At 42.8% G+C, this 18,744-nt stretch overlaps 1 long non-coding RNA gene across 2 annotated transcripts in view; it reads left to right on the plus strand.

Annotated features, from left to right (window-relative positions):
* The window catches only part of LOC132834540 (uncharacterized), a 22,945-nt gene extending 10,079 nt beyond the window's left edge, over nt 1-12,866 (plus strand). For both annotated transcript variants that reach the window (XR_009647200.1, XR_009647199.1), the window contains exons 2-4: nt 8,785-8,932; nt 10,339-10,465; nt 12,688-12,866. This is a non-coding gene — a long non-coding RNA (uncharacterized LOC132834540). The remainder of the gene's footprint in view (nt 1-8,784; nt 8,933-10,338; nt 10,466-12,687) is intronic.
* Nucleotides 12,867-18,744: the final 5,878 nt, after the last annotated feature.

The following is an 18,744-nucleotide window of genomic DNA, read 5'->3' on the forward strand; positions in this document are numbered from 1 at the left end:
CACTGTGCCACCGTGCCGCCCACTAATGTTGTCACTTATCTCAAGAGGGTTGGAATATAAAAGCAGAGATATGCTACAGAGACTTTATAAAGCTCTGGTTAGGCCCCATTTAGAGTACTGTGTCCAGTCAGTTGCCCAAGGCTGGAATCGAACCTGGGACCCTGGTGCTGTGAGGCAGCAGTGCTAACCACTGAGCCACCGTGCCACCTCCACTATTGGGATGTAGTATAGGCCCCCCCACCCCAATAATCAGTGGGATATTGGGAAACAAATCTTTGAGAAAATTTCAGTTACTTGTAATAATAATAGGGTGGTTATGGTAGGGGATTTTAACTTTACAAACACAGAGTGGGGCTGATATAGTGTTAAGGGTTCAGATGAAGAGGAATTTGTCAAATGTATACAAGAAAATGTTCTGATTCAGTATGTGAATGTACCTACTGGAGAAGGTGCAAAACTTGACCAACTCTTGGCAAATAAGTCATGGCAGGTGACTGAGGTGTCAGTGGGGGAGCATTTTGATGCTGTTGACCATAAATCTATTAGTTTTAAAATAGCGATAGAAAGGATAGGCCAGTTCTAAAAAGATGAAGTTCTACATTGGAGGAAGACTAATTTTGACACTATTAGGCAAGAACTCGCTGCACGGTGGCTCAGTGGTTAGCACTGCTGCCTCACAGCACCAGGGTCCCAGGTTCGATTCCAGCCTTGGGTGACTGTCTGTGTGGAGTTTGCACATTCTCCTTGTGTCTGCGTGGGTTTGCTCCGGTTTCCTCCCACAGTCCAAAGATGCGCAGGACAGGTAAATTGGCCATGCTAAACTGCCCATAGTGTCAGGCGCTTTAGTCAGAGGGAAATGGGTCTGGGTGGGTTATTCTTTGGAGGGTCATTGTGGACTGGTTGGGCCAAAGAGCCTGTTTCCACACTGTAGGTAATCTAATCTAAAACCTTTCAAAGTTGATTGGGGGCAGACGTTTGCAGGTCAAGGGACAGCTGGGAAATGGGAAGCCTTCAAAAATGAGAAAAGACAGTCCAGAGACAGGATATTCCTGTTATGGTGAAAGGCTAGGCTGGTAGGTGTAGGGAATGCTGGTTGACTTGGAGAAATTGAGGTTCTTGTTGAGAAATAGAAGGAAGCATATGCCAGGAACAGACAGCAGGGAACGAGTGAATCCTTAGAAGTGTACAATTGCGGTAGGAGTATGCTTAAGAGGGAAATAAGAAGGGAAAAAAGGGGATACGAGATAGCTTTGGCAAATAGGAGAATCCAAAGGGATTCCATAAATACATTTAAAGATAAAAGGGTACTTAGGGTGAGAATCTTGTGTGGGTGAGGGGTGTGTGTGTGTGGGAGTGAGTGCGTGGGTGAGGGAGCCAATGTGTGGAACCGCAAGAGATGAGAGAGATACTAAATGAGTATTTTGCATCAGTGTTTACTGTAGAGGACAGTAAAATGTGGGGAAATAGTTGGTGCCATCTTGAAAAATGTCCATGTTACAGAGGAGGAGGTGCTGGATGTCTTGAAATGCATAACGGTGGATAATCTCTGGGACCTGATCAGGTGTACCCTGCAACGCTGTGGCACGCAAGAGAGGTGATTGCTGGGCCACTAGCTGAGATTTTTTTTTATCAGCAATAGTCACAGGCGAGGTCCTGCAAGACTGGAGATTGCCTGACAATTGAAGGAAAGCCAGGATAATATAGACCAGTGATCCTGACATTAGTGGTGGGCAAGTTGTGAGAGGGAAACATGAGGGACAGGATTTATATGTACTTTGAAAAGCAAGAACTGATAATGGATAGTCAACATGGCTTTGTGTGGGAAATCGTGTCTCACAAACTTGATTGAGTTTTTCAAGAATGAACAAAGAGGATGAGGGCAGAGAGGTGGATGTGACGCATGTGGAATTCAGTAAGGTGTTCAACTAGGTTCCTCATGGTAGACTGGTTAGATCGCATGGAATTCAGGGAGAACAAGCCAGTTGGATGCAGAATTGTCATGATCGTAGAAGACAGAGGGTGATGGAGGGTTGATTTTCAAACTGGAGGCCTGTGACCAGTGATGTGCCACAAGGATCGGTGCTGGATCTACTGCTTTTTGTCAGTTATGTAAATGATTTGGGATGTGAACACAAGAAGTACAGTTATTAAGTTTGCAGATGACCCCAAAATTGGGGGTTTAGTGGACAGTGAAGAAGGTTACCTCAGTGTACAACAGAATCTTGATCAGATGGGCCAATGGCCCGAGGAGTGGCAGATGGAGTTTAATTCAGATAAATGTGTGGTGCTGCAGTTTGGAAAGATGAATCAGGGCAGAATTTACACACTTCCTCGTCAGATTCTGGGGGTGTTGATGAACACAGAGACCTTGGAGTGCAAGTTCATGGATCCTTGAATGTGGAGTTGCAGGTAGATGGGACAGTGACGGTGGCACAGTGGTTAGCACTGCTGCCTCACAGCGCCAGAGACCCGGGTTCAATTCCAGCCTCGGGCGACTGTCTGTGTGGAGTTTGCACATTCTCCCCGTGTCTGCGTGGGTTTCCTCCCGGTGCTCTGGTTTCCTCCCACAGTCCAAAGATGTGTGGGTCAGGTGAATTGGCCATGCTAAATTACCCGTAGTGTTAGGCAAGGGGTAAATGTAGGGGTATGGGTGGGTTGCACTTCGGTGGGTCGGTGTGGACTTGTTGGGCCGAAGGGCCTGTTTCCACACTGTAAGTAATCTAATCTAAACTGAAGAAGGCATTGGTGTAGTTTCCTTTATTGGTCAGAACATCGAGTACAGGACATTGGTTAAGCAATTTTTGGAATACTATTTGCAATTCTGATCTCCCACATACAGGAAGGATGTTGTGAAACTTGAAAGGGTTCAGAAAAGATTTATAATGATGCTGTCAGGTTTGGAGGGTTTGCAACACAGGGAGAGACAATAGGCTGGGGCTGTTTTCCCTGGAGCATCAGAGGCTGAGGGGGCGACCTTACAGACGTTTATTAAATCATGAGGGGCATGAATAGAGTAAATCGATAAGGTCTTCCCTCGGGTGGGGGAATCAAGAAGTGGAGGGTAGAGGTTTAATGTGAAAGAAAAAATCAAAAGGACCTAAGGGGCAACTGTTTCACACAGAACATTGTGCATGTATGAAATGAACTGCCAGAGGAAGTGGCGGAGGCTGATACAATTACAGTATTTAAAAGGCTTCCGGATGGGTGTACGAATAGGAAGGGTTTAGAAGGGTACGGGCCAAGTGCGAGAAACTAGGACTGGATTGATTCTGGATATCTGTATAGCGTACAGGAGTTGGATGGTGGGTCTGTTTCTGTCTCAATGACTCTAAGAAGGCAGGCAGGCAGGTTGACAAAGTGGTAGTTTCAGTTATGGATGGTGGAAAATGGTACGCAACAATGGAACAAATGGTCAAGTTGGTTTTAGGAAATAGACTGAGTGTGGAAGACAGTTTTAAATATTGTATGTTATGGTCCCAGCTGCTAAGGGTACCAGTCAAATCCAATTCCAGCTTGACAACAGTTTCAAATATTTTAAATTTTTTTTTGTACTTGGCTGCCATAGAACATCTTCATGTGAGGTTGCCACTGTCCTTTTAGCACAAGAACATAACCTTATTAATGAGATACAGCAAATTTTATAAAGGTATTAGCAACCAGAAGAGCAAAGAGTCTACCATTGACCAGCAATGTCCGTTACAGATACTCGATCACTGTGAAATATTATTCTGCGTTCAGTTCGTTAATTTTTTGCACAATTGATTATTTCCGATCTGCATAGCTGAGAGTCATTTTTTTTCCAATTCTGAGGAAGTGGACTCCCTTTCAGTTAATGCAGCCAGGAAAATTCCACAAGCTCTTTCGAACTGGAGATTCTGTTGCAAGACTAGAAATACATCTTTATATGGAGGTCAGACCAGTATGCTTATTTGCACAATTTAACAATTCGAGTAAATGGATATTTTACTGCATTGATTAACTCAGTGAATTTAGCTTGCCTTAGAGTGTATATGCAGGTGTTGGTGCACAAACTCAGAAGCTGGAGCATGAATTCAATTTCTTGAAAGACAAATATTGGACGATTGAGAGTCTTGTCTTTATAATTACGGTTAACTTCTCGTCAGATTACAGCACATACGGCAAATGGTGTCCATCACAGTACAAAACTGGCAGACAAGGCAAAGAGGAATATCATCAATTTTCTCCGGTTTACCACCTCTAGATTAGTATTATTCTGTTCATTTCTGTGGAGCTGGAGGTGACAGTAGATGCAGTTGGCTCTTATAATATGCTTGACAATCAGCGCATTGAATATCAAAATCAATACAATTGGAAGGAATGGTATCATTACAACATTAATCCAGAGATACATTATTTTGGAAAGTGTGCCAGAGTCTGATGTTGTGATGCAAAACCATGGTACAATGTCAATAACAACTAAAGGAGTAATAGCAAAATACCAAACAATTGACCGCAAACAGCAGACCACACTCACAGTTACTGTAGCAACTAATGCAGTCCTTGTATTACAATATCTTGCTGTTAGCTTGTGGCAGCAAACTGCTACAAACCAATCAAATATGTAATCAACTGTGAACCAAACTGAACAGTCCAGGGCTACAGCATAGAAAATGACTCTCGAGGGACACGCAGGAGTGATGGATAAGAAAGTAACTGGGAGAGAAAGGTTGCTAATTCAGTCCAGTAGGACATTAATGATGATGAGAAGCAGATCTGCTGTGGACATTGCCAACAAATAGCAAGTGACACATTTGGAGAGCCCACAATTGCCTCGATTCAGGATGACAATTCCCACTAAATTAACTGTAAGCAAAATAAAGAAATGTATACTTCATGACTGGAGTCACAGCAAAAACATCAGATTAACATGTTTGCGAAATCAGACCAATTGCCTCATGTTAATACAGTAACTCAAATAAACAATACCTGGTGAAAATTTACAATAGAATTGTTGACTCAAGCAAACCAGAATGAAATAAGCATATGTTGTGAACCAGTGGACAAACAGAATAAATGATGAGTAAAAACTGTTACAAATGAAATATTTTAATGCAAATATATTATGGTGACAGACAGATTCTGTAGAATTTTCATGCTCATTAAACTGACAATAGAAAAACAAAAGTTGAAGTGGTAATAAGGACACAGTAATTCAGAGCAATGGACCCAATCAGGAACGTTACTCATGAGCGGCCATGACAATATCTGATGGTTGACTATGATGTTTAGATTGTTGGACTGGTCTGTCTCTGAATGGGGGTGCACAAGTTCTCACTTATGCTCATCTACAGGGACTGACAATCAGGGAAGGGAGAGGCAGGAGATGAGGAAGCATAGAAGTATATGAAAATCATTCTGGAATTTGGTAAATGTGGTACTTTGAAAGAATAATGTTATGGAGTAGACCAAACCTTCCTCAAAATATATGATGAAGCAAGCCTAGATCCTAACTTTTTTATTTTAAAGGCAGATGGAAGATACATGTATTGCACTTCAGATGTAATTTGATTGACCAAACTAACAGATTTGAAGCAAAACATTTCATTCATGCACAATAGTTAAATCAAAACAGAAGAATGAAGAAGTTAGAATGACTTCACTCAATCAGAAAACTTAACAGAATAATAGAATATTTAACTACATAGTAAACAGTAGCTGTTCTGATATTGCAACCTGCCATGAACACGCCCATGGGAAAAGGCAAATTCAGTAAAACAGTCTCGATGCAATCCTAGCAGCAGGAAGAGAACCCCTCGTTTTTAGCTGTAATCGAGAAAGGGGAAAGATACAGCTTCTACATAACTGATCCTACTGAAAAACTTAAAGTAGAACCCCTGGCACTTTAGGGAAGTGAAGAAAACCCAGCTATTGTCATCTAGGCTGTTGGCCCACTACGATCCAAAGCAAGGGGTGATGCTGACATGTGATGCCTCTCCGTATGGTATCCAGGTAAAGTTAATGTGGGCTCACTGCTGGCCTAACGAAGAGGAGAGCCTGGTAATGTACCCTTCCCAGATATCGGCTGATGCTGAACGCAGTTACTCTGAGGTAGAGAGGGGAGGTTTGAAGGTCATCTTTGGCATGGGAAAGTTCCACCAGTTCAGCCACAGGCAAAAATTTGATATCGTAACAGATGACAACAGACCCATCCTAGGGCTCCTTAAAGAAGGTAAGACTGTGTCCCTCAATAGCTTCTGGTCGAATTCAGCGGCCAGCTGTTATTCTCAGTGCGTGCAATTACAAGTTGGAACACCGCCCAATAGGTAAATGTGGATGTTTTGAGCCACCTTTCACCCCATTGGTGGTGCCTTCCCTGGAAGCATCCATTCTGGTTTTAATCTTTCTGATCACCATTCCACTCATTCCAGCCATATCTGACTGTGAGTACAAAAAAGAACCCATCCTGGCAAAACTAAAACAGCTGGTGGTAATAGGGGGCAACAGCCTCTGTGCTGTTACATTACCCTACACATCACTTGCCATCCTGATTACCCAGCCTATCCTTATAACTCAAACCTTTCAGTCTTAGCAACATCCTGGTATATCTTTTCAGAACCATCTCCAATTTAATAATGGAAGCCTTCTATGCAAGGGTGACTAGAACTGTACAGTGTACTCCAAAAGTGGCCTTATCGATGACCTATACAAGCACAGTGTTGAGTCCCAAATCCTGGACTCCATGGTCTGAGCTATTAAGGCAAGCATGCCAAATGGCTTCTTTATCTCCCTGTGTACCTGTGGCACAACTTGCAAAAAGCTATATATTTGAACTTTGAGGTCTCTCTGATTGACAACACTATGGCATGGTGGCTCTGTGGTTAGTACTGCTGCCTCACAGTGCCAGGGCCCTGGGTTCAATTTCTGCCTCAGGCAACTGTCTGTGTGGAGTTTGCACATTCTCCCCATGTCTGCATGGATGTCCTCTGGGTGCTCTGGTTTCCTCCCACATCCAAAGATGCGCAGGTCAGGTGAATTGGCCGTGCTAAATTGTCCGTAGTGGTAGGTGCATTAGTCAGGGTAAATGTAGGGAAACAGGGCTGGGTGGGCTAATCTTAGGAGGGTCACTGTGGACTGGTTGGGCTGAAGAGTCTGTTTCCATACTGTAGGAAATCTAATCTAATCTACCCAGGGTCAAAAAGTGTGGTGCTGGAAAAGCGCAGCATCCGAGGAGCAGGAGAGTCGAAGTTTTAAGCGTGAGCCCTTCGTCCGGAATGAGAGCCACACTGCCAAGGGCCCTTCCATTAACTGTATAAGTCCTGCCATTGTTCATCCCAGCAAAATGCAACCCATGTATCCAAATTAAATTCTGTCTGCCATTCCTTGGTCCATTGGCCCAATTGATCAAGAGCCCTCCGAAATCTTCGGTAGCTTTCTTCACCGTCTGCTCCACCACCAATGTTTGTTGGTTGATGAGAAAGCTTTTCAAGGATTATAGGGAGGAACCAGGAGAATGGGGTCTGTGTTATGATACAGGGTAAACCCCTCTGTTAATTTAAACCTGACACACAGAAAAGCTCACCTCACACTGTAATCTGTTACGTTTTGAGTGACAAAGAACTTTCCCAAATGTCACTATTGAAAGAAAAATCTAACAATTTTATTCTTTATGTCCAAAACAGAACATTAACCAACATCTATTTATAATTCCTTTCTCTTAATCCTATTTCTCGCTCCCACTCATGGTGGCACAGTGGTTAGCACTGCTGCCTCACCGCGCCAGAGACCCGGGTTCAATTCCTGCCTCAGGCGACTCTCTGTGTGGAGTTTGCACATTCTCCCCGTGTCTGTGTGGGTTGCCTCCGGATGCTCCGGTTTCCTCCCACAATCGAAAAATGTGCAGGTTAGGTGAATTGGCCATGCTAAATTGCCCGTAGTGTTAGGTGAAGGGGTAAATGTAGGAGTATAGTCTGGGTGGTATACACTTCTGCAGGTCGGTGTGGACTGTTGGGCTGAAGGGTCTGTTTCCACACTGTAAATAATCTAATCTAATCTAAATTTATGGCAAATCAATTTCAAACCCAGTTGTCGTCTTTGGATGGCGAACTTTCTGTGTACATTTCTCTGCGTCAGCGTTGGTGTTCTGCTACACAAATTTCTTATGGACAGGTACCTTTCCAAAAGCTGTTACATTAATGCTTGGCAGCTCTTTGCTGTTCTCCCTCGAACTGTTCAAAATTTCCCATTTTATACCCAAAACATTGGATCATTTAATTGGTTTGATATCATCCAAAACAGTAAAATTCCAATTCTGGGGGCATAATTTAAACTGATTGGCCAAATTTGAATTTGTTTTGAACTATGGTAATGCAGCTCCAGTTCTGTGTTTTAACCAAATGTTACATTTTTAATATTTTTCAGCACACTCTATGTCTCTTTCTTGAAGGTACAACATACACCTACACCTTCATAACACCTTCCCCCCCTTCAGAAAAAAATGAACCATCACAATGGAAAGATGACTTCCTGTATTTCCAGTTACTTAACCACATTACCATGACATAGATATAATTTTAATATAAGTTCATCTTAACTTCTCCCACATATATGTAACATTGAATAAATACCAATGTCATCTGCATGTAAGTTTGCTTTGAGATGGAAGGTTTGTTTCAGACATTTCACCACCATACTATGTAACACCATCAGTGAGCCTCTGGTAAAGCACTGGTGGTATGGCCCACTGTTTATTTATATGTTTAGGTTTCCTTAGGTTGATGATGTAATTTCCTGTGGTGATGTCATTTCCTGTTCTTTTTTTCTCAGTGGATGGTAAACTGGATCCAAGTCAATTTGTTTGTTGATAAAGTTCCGATTGGAGTGCCATGCTTCTAGGAATGCTCACACGTGTCCCTGTTTGGCTTGTCCTAGGATGGAAGTGTTGTACCTGTCGAAGTGGTGTCCTATCTCATCTGTACGTAATGATATTAGTGAGAGAGGGTCATTTCTTTTTGTGGCTAGTTGATGTTCATGTATCCTGGTGGCTAGTTTTCTGCTAGTTCACGTGATTATCATCTTCCTGTAACTGTATAGTTCTATAATCCTATGTCATTAGCATTGATGACAACTTTCAAGGGTCTTAAAAAGTTTGGTGTAGCTAAACTTGGGGTGGAGGTTAATATTGCTTTTAAATGGTAAATGCCTCCTAGCATTGTATTGTCCACCGAAATTTTATGTTCTTCTTCAGCAAATCTGTAGTGGTGCCACTACACTGCTGAAGTTTGGAACAAACTTCAGATAACATCTCCTTAGTCCCCAAATCGAAGCACCTCTTTACTTGAGGTTGGTCATGGAAATCCCTCAATGGCCTTCGTCTTTGTGTTTCAGGGAGTCAATCTTCCATGACTGATATTATGTCCCAAGAACGTCACTTCTGCTTTAGCAAATGCAGTTTTGTATAGGTTTATCACCAGTTTTGCCTCTCTTAGTCATTTAAAGAGCTCTGCTAACTGTGATCTTCCCAGGACTTACCAAAGATCACTACATCATCCAAATAGACTGCACAGTTTGTTAATCCAACCACAACTCTATTCATGAGTTTTTGGAGTGTGGTGGGTGTGTTCTTCATTCCAAAGAACATCATTTTGAATTGATATAGCCCATTTTAGGGTTACAAATGCAGAAATTTATTTTGCCGGCTCTGGTAAAGGTAACTGCCAATAACCACAGTAAGTCCAAGTTAGCGATGGAACTGACTTGTCCCACTTTCGCGATACAGTCCTCCAATCTCAGTTTTCAATATGAGTCTGATTTTGTTATGGCATTGGCCTTCGGATAATCCACACAAAATCGTTGAGTCCCATCAGGTTTTGGGAACTGAGATCATTAGTGAACTCCACTCGCTGTGGCTCAATTCAATGATATCCTCATTGATCATGGCCTCCTCCTACCTCTGGACCTGTCTGGCTTTAGCCAATGAGGGTGTTATTTTATTGGAGCAATATTCTCTACGTCTACTTCATGTACAATAGCATTAGTCCTCCCCATCTGATTCCTTCATATGTCTTCATACTGCAGTAGCAAACCTCTCAATGGTATTCTTTGCTCCTGAGATGGATTGTTTGCTAACCTTTCACACCCTTCAAGGAATTCTTCATTGTTTAACATTTTTTGGCCATAACAAAATCATTGTTTAACACTTTGAGGCACTTCAAAATCCACAACATCTGGATTTGATTCCTCGTTCTGTGGGGCAGTAACTAACATCTGTTTCTTCAGTGCTTTCTCTCCATGATAATAACCCTCAGGAATAACATCTGCCTCCTTTTTGGGGTACAGCACAACATGTATATCTTTTATTGTCTCGTCTTTCTGTTGCAGGTCCATTAGCCTTCCAGGACCATACACTATCAGAGCAAGGGGATGTGATGGATAGCAGTTATAAGAAGGGGGGAAAAGTCGCAGATACAGTCCCACAGATGGGTTAACTCCAGGAAAGGTAACAGAGGTAGGCAATTAGTGCAACAGTCTTCTGTGGCTATCTGCATTTCAAACAAGTATGCTGTTTTGGAAAATGTAGGGGGTGATGGATTCTCAGGGGAACGTAGCACGAACAGCCAGGTTTCTGGTATTGAGACTGGCTCTAATGCGAGGAGGGGTATGTCGGAGTCCAAGAGATCAATTGTATTAGGGAACTCTCTAGTCCGAGGTACAGACAGATGTTTTTTGTGGCCAGCAGTGAAAAATCAGAATGGTTTGTTGCTTCCCTAGTGCCAAGATCAAGGATGTCTCAGAGAGGGTGCAGAATGTTCTCAAGGAGGAGAGGGGCCAGCAAGAGATTATTGTACACATTGGAACCAACGACATAGTAAGGGAAAAAGTTGAGATTCTGAAGGGAGATTACAGAGAGTATACTGAGAGAGCTACTAGGGAGGATTTAAACTAGTGGGGGGGGCGGGCACTCAGGGAGATAGCGGGGGAAGAGATCAATCTGAGACTGGTATAATTGAGAACAAATGCGAGTCAAACAGTCAGGGCTGGCAGGGACAAAGCAGAGAACAAGGTAGGACTGGTAAATTAAACTGCATTTATTTCAATGCAAGAGGCCTAACAGGGAAGGCAGATGTACTCAGGGCGTGGTTAGGGACATGGGACTGGGATATCATAGCAATTACAGAAACGTGGCTCAGGGATGGGCAGGACTGGTGGCTTACTGTTCAAGGATGCTAATACTATAGGAAGGGGGGCAAGAGAGGAGAAGGTATGGCATTTTTGATTAGGGGTAGCATTACAGCTGGACTGAGGGAGGATATTCCCGGAAATACATCCAGGGAAGTTATTTGGGTGGAACTGAGAAATAAGAAAGGGATTGTATTATAGACCCCCAAATCTTAGTAGGACGTATACACTTAACGGTAAGACACTAGGGAGTGTTGCTGAACAGAGACCTTGGAGTGTAGGTTCATTGCTCCTTGAAAGTAGAGTCGCAGGGAGATAGGTTAGTATAGAAGGTGTTTGGTATGCTTTCTTTTATTGGTCAGAGTATTGAGTATAGCAGTTGGGAGGTCATGTTGCAGCTGTATAGGATATTGGTTAGGCCACCGTTGAAATATTATGTGCAATTCTGGTCTCCTTCCTATTTGGAAAGATGTTGTGAAACTTGAAAGGGTTCAGAAAAGATTTACAAGGATGTTGCCAGAGTTGGAGAATTTGAACTATAGGGAGAGGCTGAACAGGCTGGAGATGTTTTCCCTGGAGCATCAGAGGCTGAGGGTGACCTTCTAGAGATTTACAAAATTATGAGGGACATGGATAGGATAAATAGACAAAGTCTTTTCCCTGGGGTCGGGGAGTACAGAACTAGAGGGCATAGGTTTAGGGTGAAAGGGGAAAGATATAAAAGAGACCTAAGGGGCGATGTTTTCACACAGAGGGTGGTACGTGTATGGAATGAACTGCCAGAGGAAGTGGTGGAGGCTGGTACAGTTGCAACATTTAAAAGGCATCTGGATGGGTCCATGATTAGGAAGGGTTTGGAGGGATATGGGCCGGGTGCTGGCAGGTGGGACTAGATTGGGTTGGGATGACTGGTCGGCATGGAGAAGTTGGACTGAATGGTCTGTTTCCATTCTGTACATCTCTATGACTCACAGACTGTATGGCAGAGATTTGACATATTTGTATCTATCACTACCTTCTCTTTTAATCTCTATCCTGTTAACTTTGATGACAAAGTTGCAACTTCTCAAGTTCAAATTATGTCTCTTTTTTGCTCAGCTAAGAACATTCTCTCTTTTTGTTTTTTTTCTCTCTTCTCTCTTTCACTCTCCCTTTTTTCTCTCTCTCTCTTTGCTCAGCTAAGAACCTTTTTTGTGTTGTATCTCTCTCTTCTCTCCTCTCTATCTCTCTCTCTGTGTTTATCTTCTCACTCAATTTTCCTTAATTGTAGTTTAAGTTTTTCTAAGTTTACTGCACTTGTCTGTTTATCTGACGTGCCTAAGTGTTTGAGTGCTTACCTGAATATTCCCATTTTACTTTCCTCGTTGGTTAAACCAAATTCCAGAGTTTGGTCTTTTTTTCTATACTTTCTTGGCAAAGTTGGGAATCCTCTTCAAACCCCAGAACCTCTTTTACAAGTTGAGGAGCCAATTCTCTTACTTTTAATTTTCCCAACCAGAAGTCACTGATATTAAACAAATTGTCTCACCTACATTTTGTTTAATGGTCTAGGACAGTAACCTGCAAGTGTTTCAATCTGCTGGGCTTTTATTGGAAACAAATCTACTCAGATCTGTCCAAACCTCAGACTGGATCTGCCTTACCCTGTCCAAATCGCAAATGCCGGAAGAAACATCAAAGCAGCGCTTCACAGGAGGCTCCAATAGCACTGATGATGTTCCCTAGCCAGGGAACGAAACGTTTGCAGCAAAAACTTCCAGCTCGGCGAACAGAACCACAACAACGGACACCCGAGCTACAAATCTTCAACCAGACTTTAAGCAAATGCAAGACTCAAACTGTTAAATATCCAGCGAGGAGCCCCCAAAATGTTATGACATGGGGTAAAACTCTCTGCTAATTTAAACCGGCACACAGAAAAGCTCACCTCATACTGTAATCTGCTAAATTTCGAAGGGCAAAGAACTATCACAAATATCACTATTTTTACAAATTAACAATTTTATTCTTCAGGTACAAAACAGAACTTTAAATAATAAATATTTATAGCGGCTTTCTCTGAAACTTATTTCTACCTTACACTCTACAATGCAATAAATTCCCTCGTAAATTTATGGCAAATTAATTTCAAAGCCAGTTGTTGTCTTCAGATGTTGAACTTTCTCTGCAGGTTTCTCTAGGTCGGCTTTGGTGTTCTGCTGCACAAATTTCTTATGGAAAGGTCCCTTTCAGAGAGCTATTCTGCTGGTTATGTTGGTGCTTGGCAGCTCTTTGCTGTTCTCCCCTGAACTATTCAAAATGTCCAGTTTTTTACCCAAAATATTGGATCATTTCATTGCTTTGATGTCATCTCATACAGTACAATTCAAACTCGATTGGACTTTGGTATCTGGGGCATAATTTATACTGATTGGCTGAATTTGAATTTGTTTTGTACCATAGTAACACAGCTGCAGATATTTGTTTCAACCAAATGTTACATTTTTAAAATTTCAGCATACTATGTGCCTCTCTAAGTCCGTACCAGCTTCCAGTATCTCTTAATGGTATAGTGCAAACCTACATATTCATAATATTTGGACACTGATCAGTAATGATCAAATTTCGGAACTGAATCATTGCTGTGAATGGCTTAATTCTGCTGCTATCTCGTACGTTCTTATGATTTTTTTGACAAGGAGTGAATAACACTTGATCCACACGAATCAGGCACTTACCATCATCAGCAAAAGAGATTCTAAACAACACCATTTGATATCCAATGACAATGTCAGAACAGAACCACCACTATCCACATGATGGTGAATACCAATGACCCAAACCAGCCCTAGCTCAGTCATAAAAGTATTGTTGCTGCAATAACAAGGCAGAGGCTAGGAATCCTGCTGCAAAAAACACACCTCTTGATTCCTGTCCCATCATCTCTAAGGCCCAAGTCAGAAGTGTGTGGGAATACTCCCAACTTGCCTCCAACAACATTCAAGAAGCTCAACATAATCCAGAGTCATGGAAAGTTTTGAAGAAAAGTTACATCAGGCTCAAAACCTTAAATTTATTTTCTTTCTCCACAGAAACTACCAGATTTGCTGAGTTAATACAACATTTACTTTGTTTATTGCAGATATCCAGCATTTGCAGTGGTTTACCTTCATTCCAAGATTTATCAGCCCACTTGATTGTCACCACATCTACAATCCTTCAGTCTGTTCTGCTCCCCCGCTGTCACTCAGTAACAGCAGGGTGTACCATAGTACAAGACATATTTCAGCAGCTCACCAAGGTTCCCTCTCACCCTCACAGCCGCTACTGACTAGAAGCAGCTGATGGATGGGAATGACACCACTTGCAAGTTCCCGTCAAGACACTCACCTTCCTGCCTGTGAAACATTTCACCGTTCCTTCAGTATTGCTGGATCAGATAAAAGACATTGGGACCAGCTCCAGGGAGAGGAAAGGTTCAGGGGCATACGGGTCAAATAGAGGGAAACGGGACTAGTTCAGTTTATGAAACCTGGTCAGCATGGATGAGTGGGCCAAAGGATCTGTTTCCGTGCTCTATGACTCTATGTGGGTGTTCTGACACCAAATAGTCTGCAGTGGTCTGAGAAGGCAGCTCACCACCACCTTCTGTAATGTGACTCTGGATGGGGAATAAATGCTGACGCAGCCTGCTCTGTATTGGAACTAAATTCTCTGTAAAACATTTATAAATCAACCTGCTTCAGCAGATGGAAGGAGGCAACTATAAAATTGAACTACTTGTGAAACCAGTGCGAACACGTAGATTGGACATAACCAAAGCCAGAGAAAGTTTGTCAGATTTCAAGCAAGAATGAGGGAGTTGAGTTAAATTGCATTTACTTAAACATAACTGGATTTGACAACTTATCAACAATGCCAACAGCTGCAAGTATTAGGTAGTAAATACGTGCTATCTGTAAGATTGCTAAGTATTTCATCCTATCCCAGTCAGGGCTGTCTGTTCCTACAGAGTCAATGACCACCGAAATACATTAACATTGTCAACACAGTCTCATTTTATTTGGAACTTAAATGTCCAATGAGACAATAAATCTGGTTGAATCACTAGTTATATTAGTTGCAGTAATCTGAATAAGCAGTAAAATAACCACTTTCCTCTGAGGGTTCTTATGCAGTGGAATCTATTTTTAAGAATAAAATGTCACTAATTTCTTGATAATTGGAATTGAATTTTATTTTCATGTGTACTCAAGTACAGAAGTACATGAGTACAGTGAAAACTGTGCAATGGCACCATCCTACCTACAAAGGTACCTTGGTATAAAATATCATAGGTTCAAAGTGGAAAAATTAAGCAACAAATTTAAAAGATAAATATTACCGTCCATCTTAGCATTAAAAAAAGGAAAAAAAGTTAAAAGAATAATTTTGAAGTATTTTCAAAAGACAGAACAGTGCACTACACTTTTTAATAAAGTTATTCTGTGAGATGTGGTTTTTCCTTCTTTAACACCTTTTACCAACATAACACTGAGACAGGTTTTCCAATGAGTAGGATTGCTCTCGAGCCCTTTTCCTTCTCAGGAAAGAAGAGAACTCTGCATTTCTTAGAGGAGGCTCCGTTCCATGTTACCCTCAGGAGTGTGGAACCATACTTCCATCCTGACAGATCTTTCCTGGCTGGAACTGTTCTTATAATGCATAAAACAAGTGTGATTTGACAGTGCTATAACAGCAAGGTGCCATGTGGGTCATGATGTAGGGCAGCAGGTTAATCAGGTGCCAGGTGGTTAGGGTACCAACGTCCCAGATAAGTAGAGTGCCAACTGGTGAGGGATTAGAATACCAACTGGGATGTGAGTAGTGTCATGATTGAGTTCCCTGATTGGGACTGTTAACCTGTTCCAATCAGGGAAACCTGGCTGACAGATATAAACAAGAGTGTTCTCCTTCTTTGATTTTCTGAAAAACCTTCTCCTCTGTTTTTGGTTGCACTTCAGTCCCACACTCCTGATCTTCGGGCACCCGGTGCGGAGGAGGGAGGGCAGGTCTGAAGACCTCCTCGTGGGTCTGCTCCTGGGCCTGGCCAAACTGGCCATAAACAGGTCCAGGCAGCGGGCCGTGGAGGGGGTTGTTAGGGCTGACTGCTTGCCCCTCTTCCGCGGTTACGTTAGGGCCCGGGTGTCCTTGGAGAAGGAGCACGCGGTGTCCACCAACACCCTGGAGTTGTTCAGGGAGAGGTGGGCGCCGCAGGGAGTGGAGTGCATCATTTCCCCCTCCAACGCTATTTTGATTTAGTCCTTGCCCTCCCCTTCACTGTTTGATCACACAGCATTGCCCTTTGATGTGAAGGGCACTGCTTGTCACAGGCCACTCGGGTGTTTCCTTTCTTCCTGGTGGTGGAAATTAAATAAAGATTTGTGCACTTTGTGTCTCTCACTGTGTCTCACACCTGCACACACACACCATGGGTGCTGGGGAAGAAATAAGCACTACCGCAGTTAGGCGGTAGTGTGGGAAAAGAAAAAAAATAAACAAGAGTGTTTCCCCCTCCAACTCTATTTTGATTTAGTCCCTGCCCTCCCCTTCACTGTTTGATCACACAGCATTGCCTTTTGATGTGAAGGGCACTGCTTGTCACTGGCCACTCGGGTGTTTTTCCAATCTTCCTGGTGATGTAAATTAAATAAAGATTTGTGCACTTTGTGTCTCTCACTGTGTCACCTGCACACACACACCATGGGTGCTGGGGAAAAAATAAGCACTACCGCAGCTAGGCAGTAGTGTAAACAAAAGAAAAAAAAGGGAAGTGTTAAGGGCACTGCTTTGTCACTGGACCACTTGGGTGTTTTCCCTAGAAAAAAAGAATAAACAAGAGTGTTGGGGGTTCTGCTCACTCCCAGTATTGGCTCTGATCTAACTGGGTCAATGTCACGTACTATGTCCGTGTAAAGAAAGGGGTAGTTGGTGACAGGGTACCAGCCTTCAAGGAGTTAACCCATGGGTGGCAAGAATGAGATTAATGATGTAACCAGGCAAAAGCACATGTGAACTGAAGCGCAAACTAGATGTCAATCAGGCTTTGTTATCAGGAAATGTAGCAAGTGGATTTTGAGTTAAGGGTAGGAAGGTGGAAGTGAAGAATCTCAGCAGGCTGCCAAGCTTGGAGGATACTACTTGAGTGAAGACAATTGCACAGCCTCACTCTGGACACTGAACATAGAACTGTACAGCACAGGAAAGATTAGATAACTTACAGTGTGGAAACATGCCCTTCAGCCCAACAAGTCCACACTGACCCTCTGCAGACCAACCCACCCAGACCCATTCCTCCACATTTACCTCTTCACATAACATTACGGGTAATTTAGCATGGCCAATTCACATAACCTACACATTTTTGGTCTGTGGGAGGAAACTGGAGCACCCGAACGAAAACCATGCAGATACTGGGAGAAATGTGCAAACTCCACATAGACAGTTGACTGAGGCGGGAATTGAACCTGGGTCCCTGGTGCTGTGAGGCAGCAATGCTAACCACTGAGCCACAATACCGCCCATGGGCCCTTCAGCCCACAATGTGGCACCAAACATGATGACAGACCTAATTAATTCCTTCTACCTGCCCTTGGTCAATATTCCTCTCTTCCTTACATATCCAAAAAAAAACAACTCGAGTTTTTCTAAACTCTCCTTATAGCTCATACCCTTTAATCCAGGCAGCATCCTGGTAAACCTCTTCTGCATCCTTCCAAAGCCTCCACGTGTTTCATTTAAAGTGGCGGTCAGAAGTGAACACAATACTCTTTAGCGTGACCTAAGAAAAGATTTGTAAAGCTGTAACATATAAAATTTCAGCGAAGTGAACAAGATCATGAGACACATGGACAGGGTGAATGCACACAGTATTTTTCCCAGAGTTGGGGAATCGAGGACTAGAAGGCACCAGTTTAAGTTTAGAGGGGAAATAATAAGAGATCTTGAGGGGAGACTTTGGTTACACAGTGGTTCGTATGTATATGAAATGAGCGGCCAGTGGAAGGGGTGAGGCGGGTGCACTAACAGCATTTAAAAGGCGTTTGGTCAAATATATGGATCTGAAAATTTTAGAAGGATGCGGGCCAAGTTCAGGGAAATGAGATTAACGTGAATGGACATTTTTATTGGCATGGAACAGTTTGGGCTGAAGGGCCTGCCTCGCTGCTGTATGACTCAATGATTTGAGAACTCTATATCAAAACATTCTGACTCTTGTGCTCAATTCCCTGACCAATAAAGGCAAGCACGCCGTGTGCCTGCATTACAAACATATCTACTACAAACAGATTGGCAAGGTAACAAGTTTATTTTTTATTCCTTATTTTTTCAACAGTCTCTTTGCGAATTTAGAATAGTGAGAATGGAGGTTAGGACAGTTGAATGTTCCTCCTGCAGAATGTGGGAGGTAAGGGTCACCATTAGTGTCCCTGCTGACTACGTCTGCGGGAAGTGCACCCAACTCCAGCCACTCGAAAACCGCGTTAGGGAACTGGAGCTGGTTGAACTTCGGATCATTCGGGAGGCAGAGGGAGTTATTGGGGAGTTACAGGGAGGTAGTCACTCCTCAGATCCAAGAAAAGGCAAATG

Source organism: Hemiscyllium ocellatum, chromosome 40 (genome assembly GCF_020745735.1).
Source record: "Hemiscyllium ocellatum isolate sHemOce1 chromosome 40, sHemOce1.pat.X.cur, whole genome shotgun sequence".
NCBI classification, from domain to species: domain Eukaryota; kingdom Metazoa; phylum Chordata; class Chondrichthyes; order Orectolobiformes; family Hemiscylliidae; genus Hemiscyllium; species Hemiscyllium ocellatum.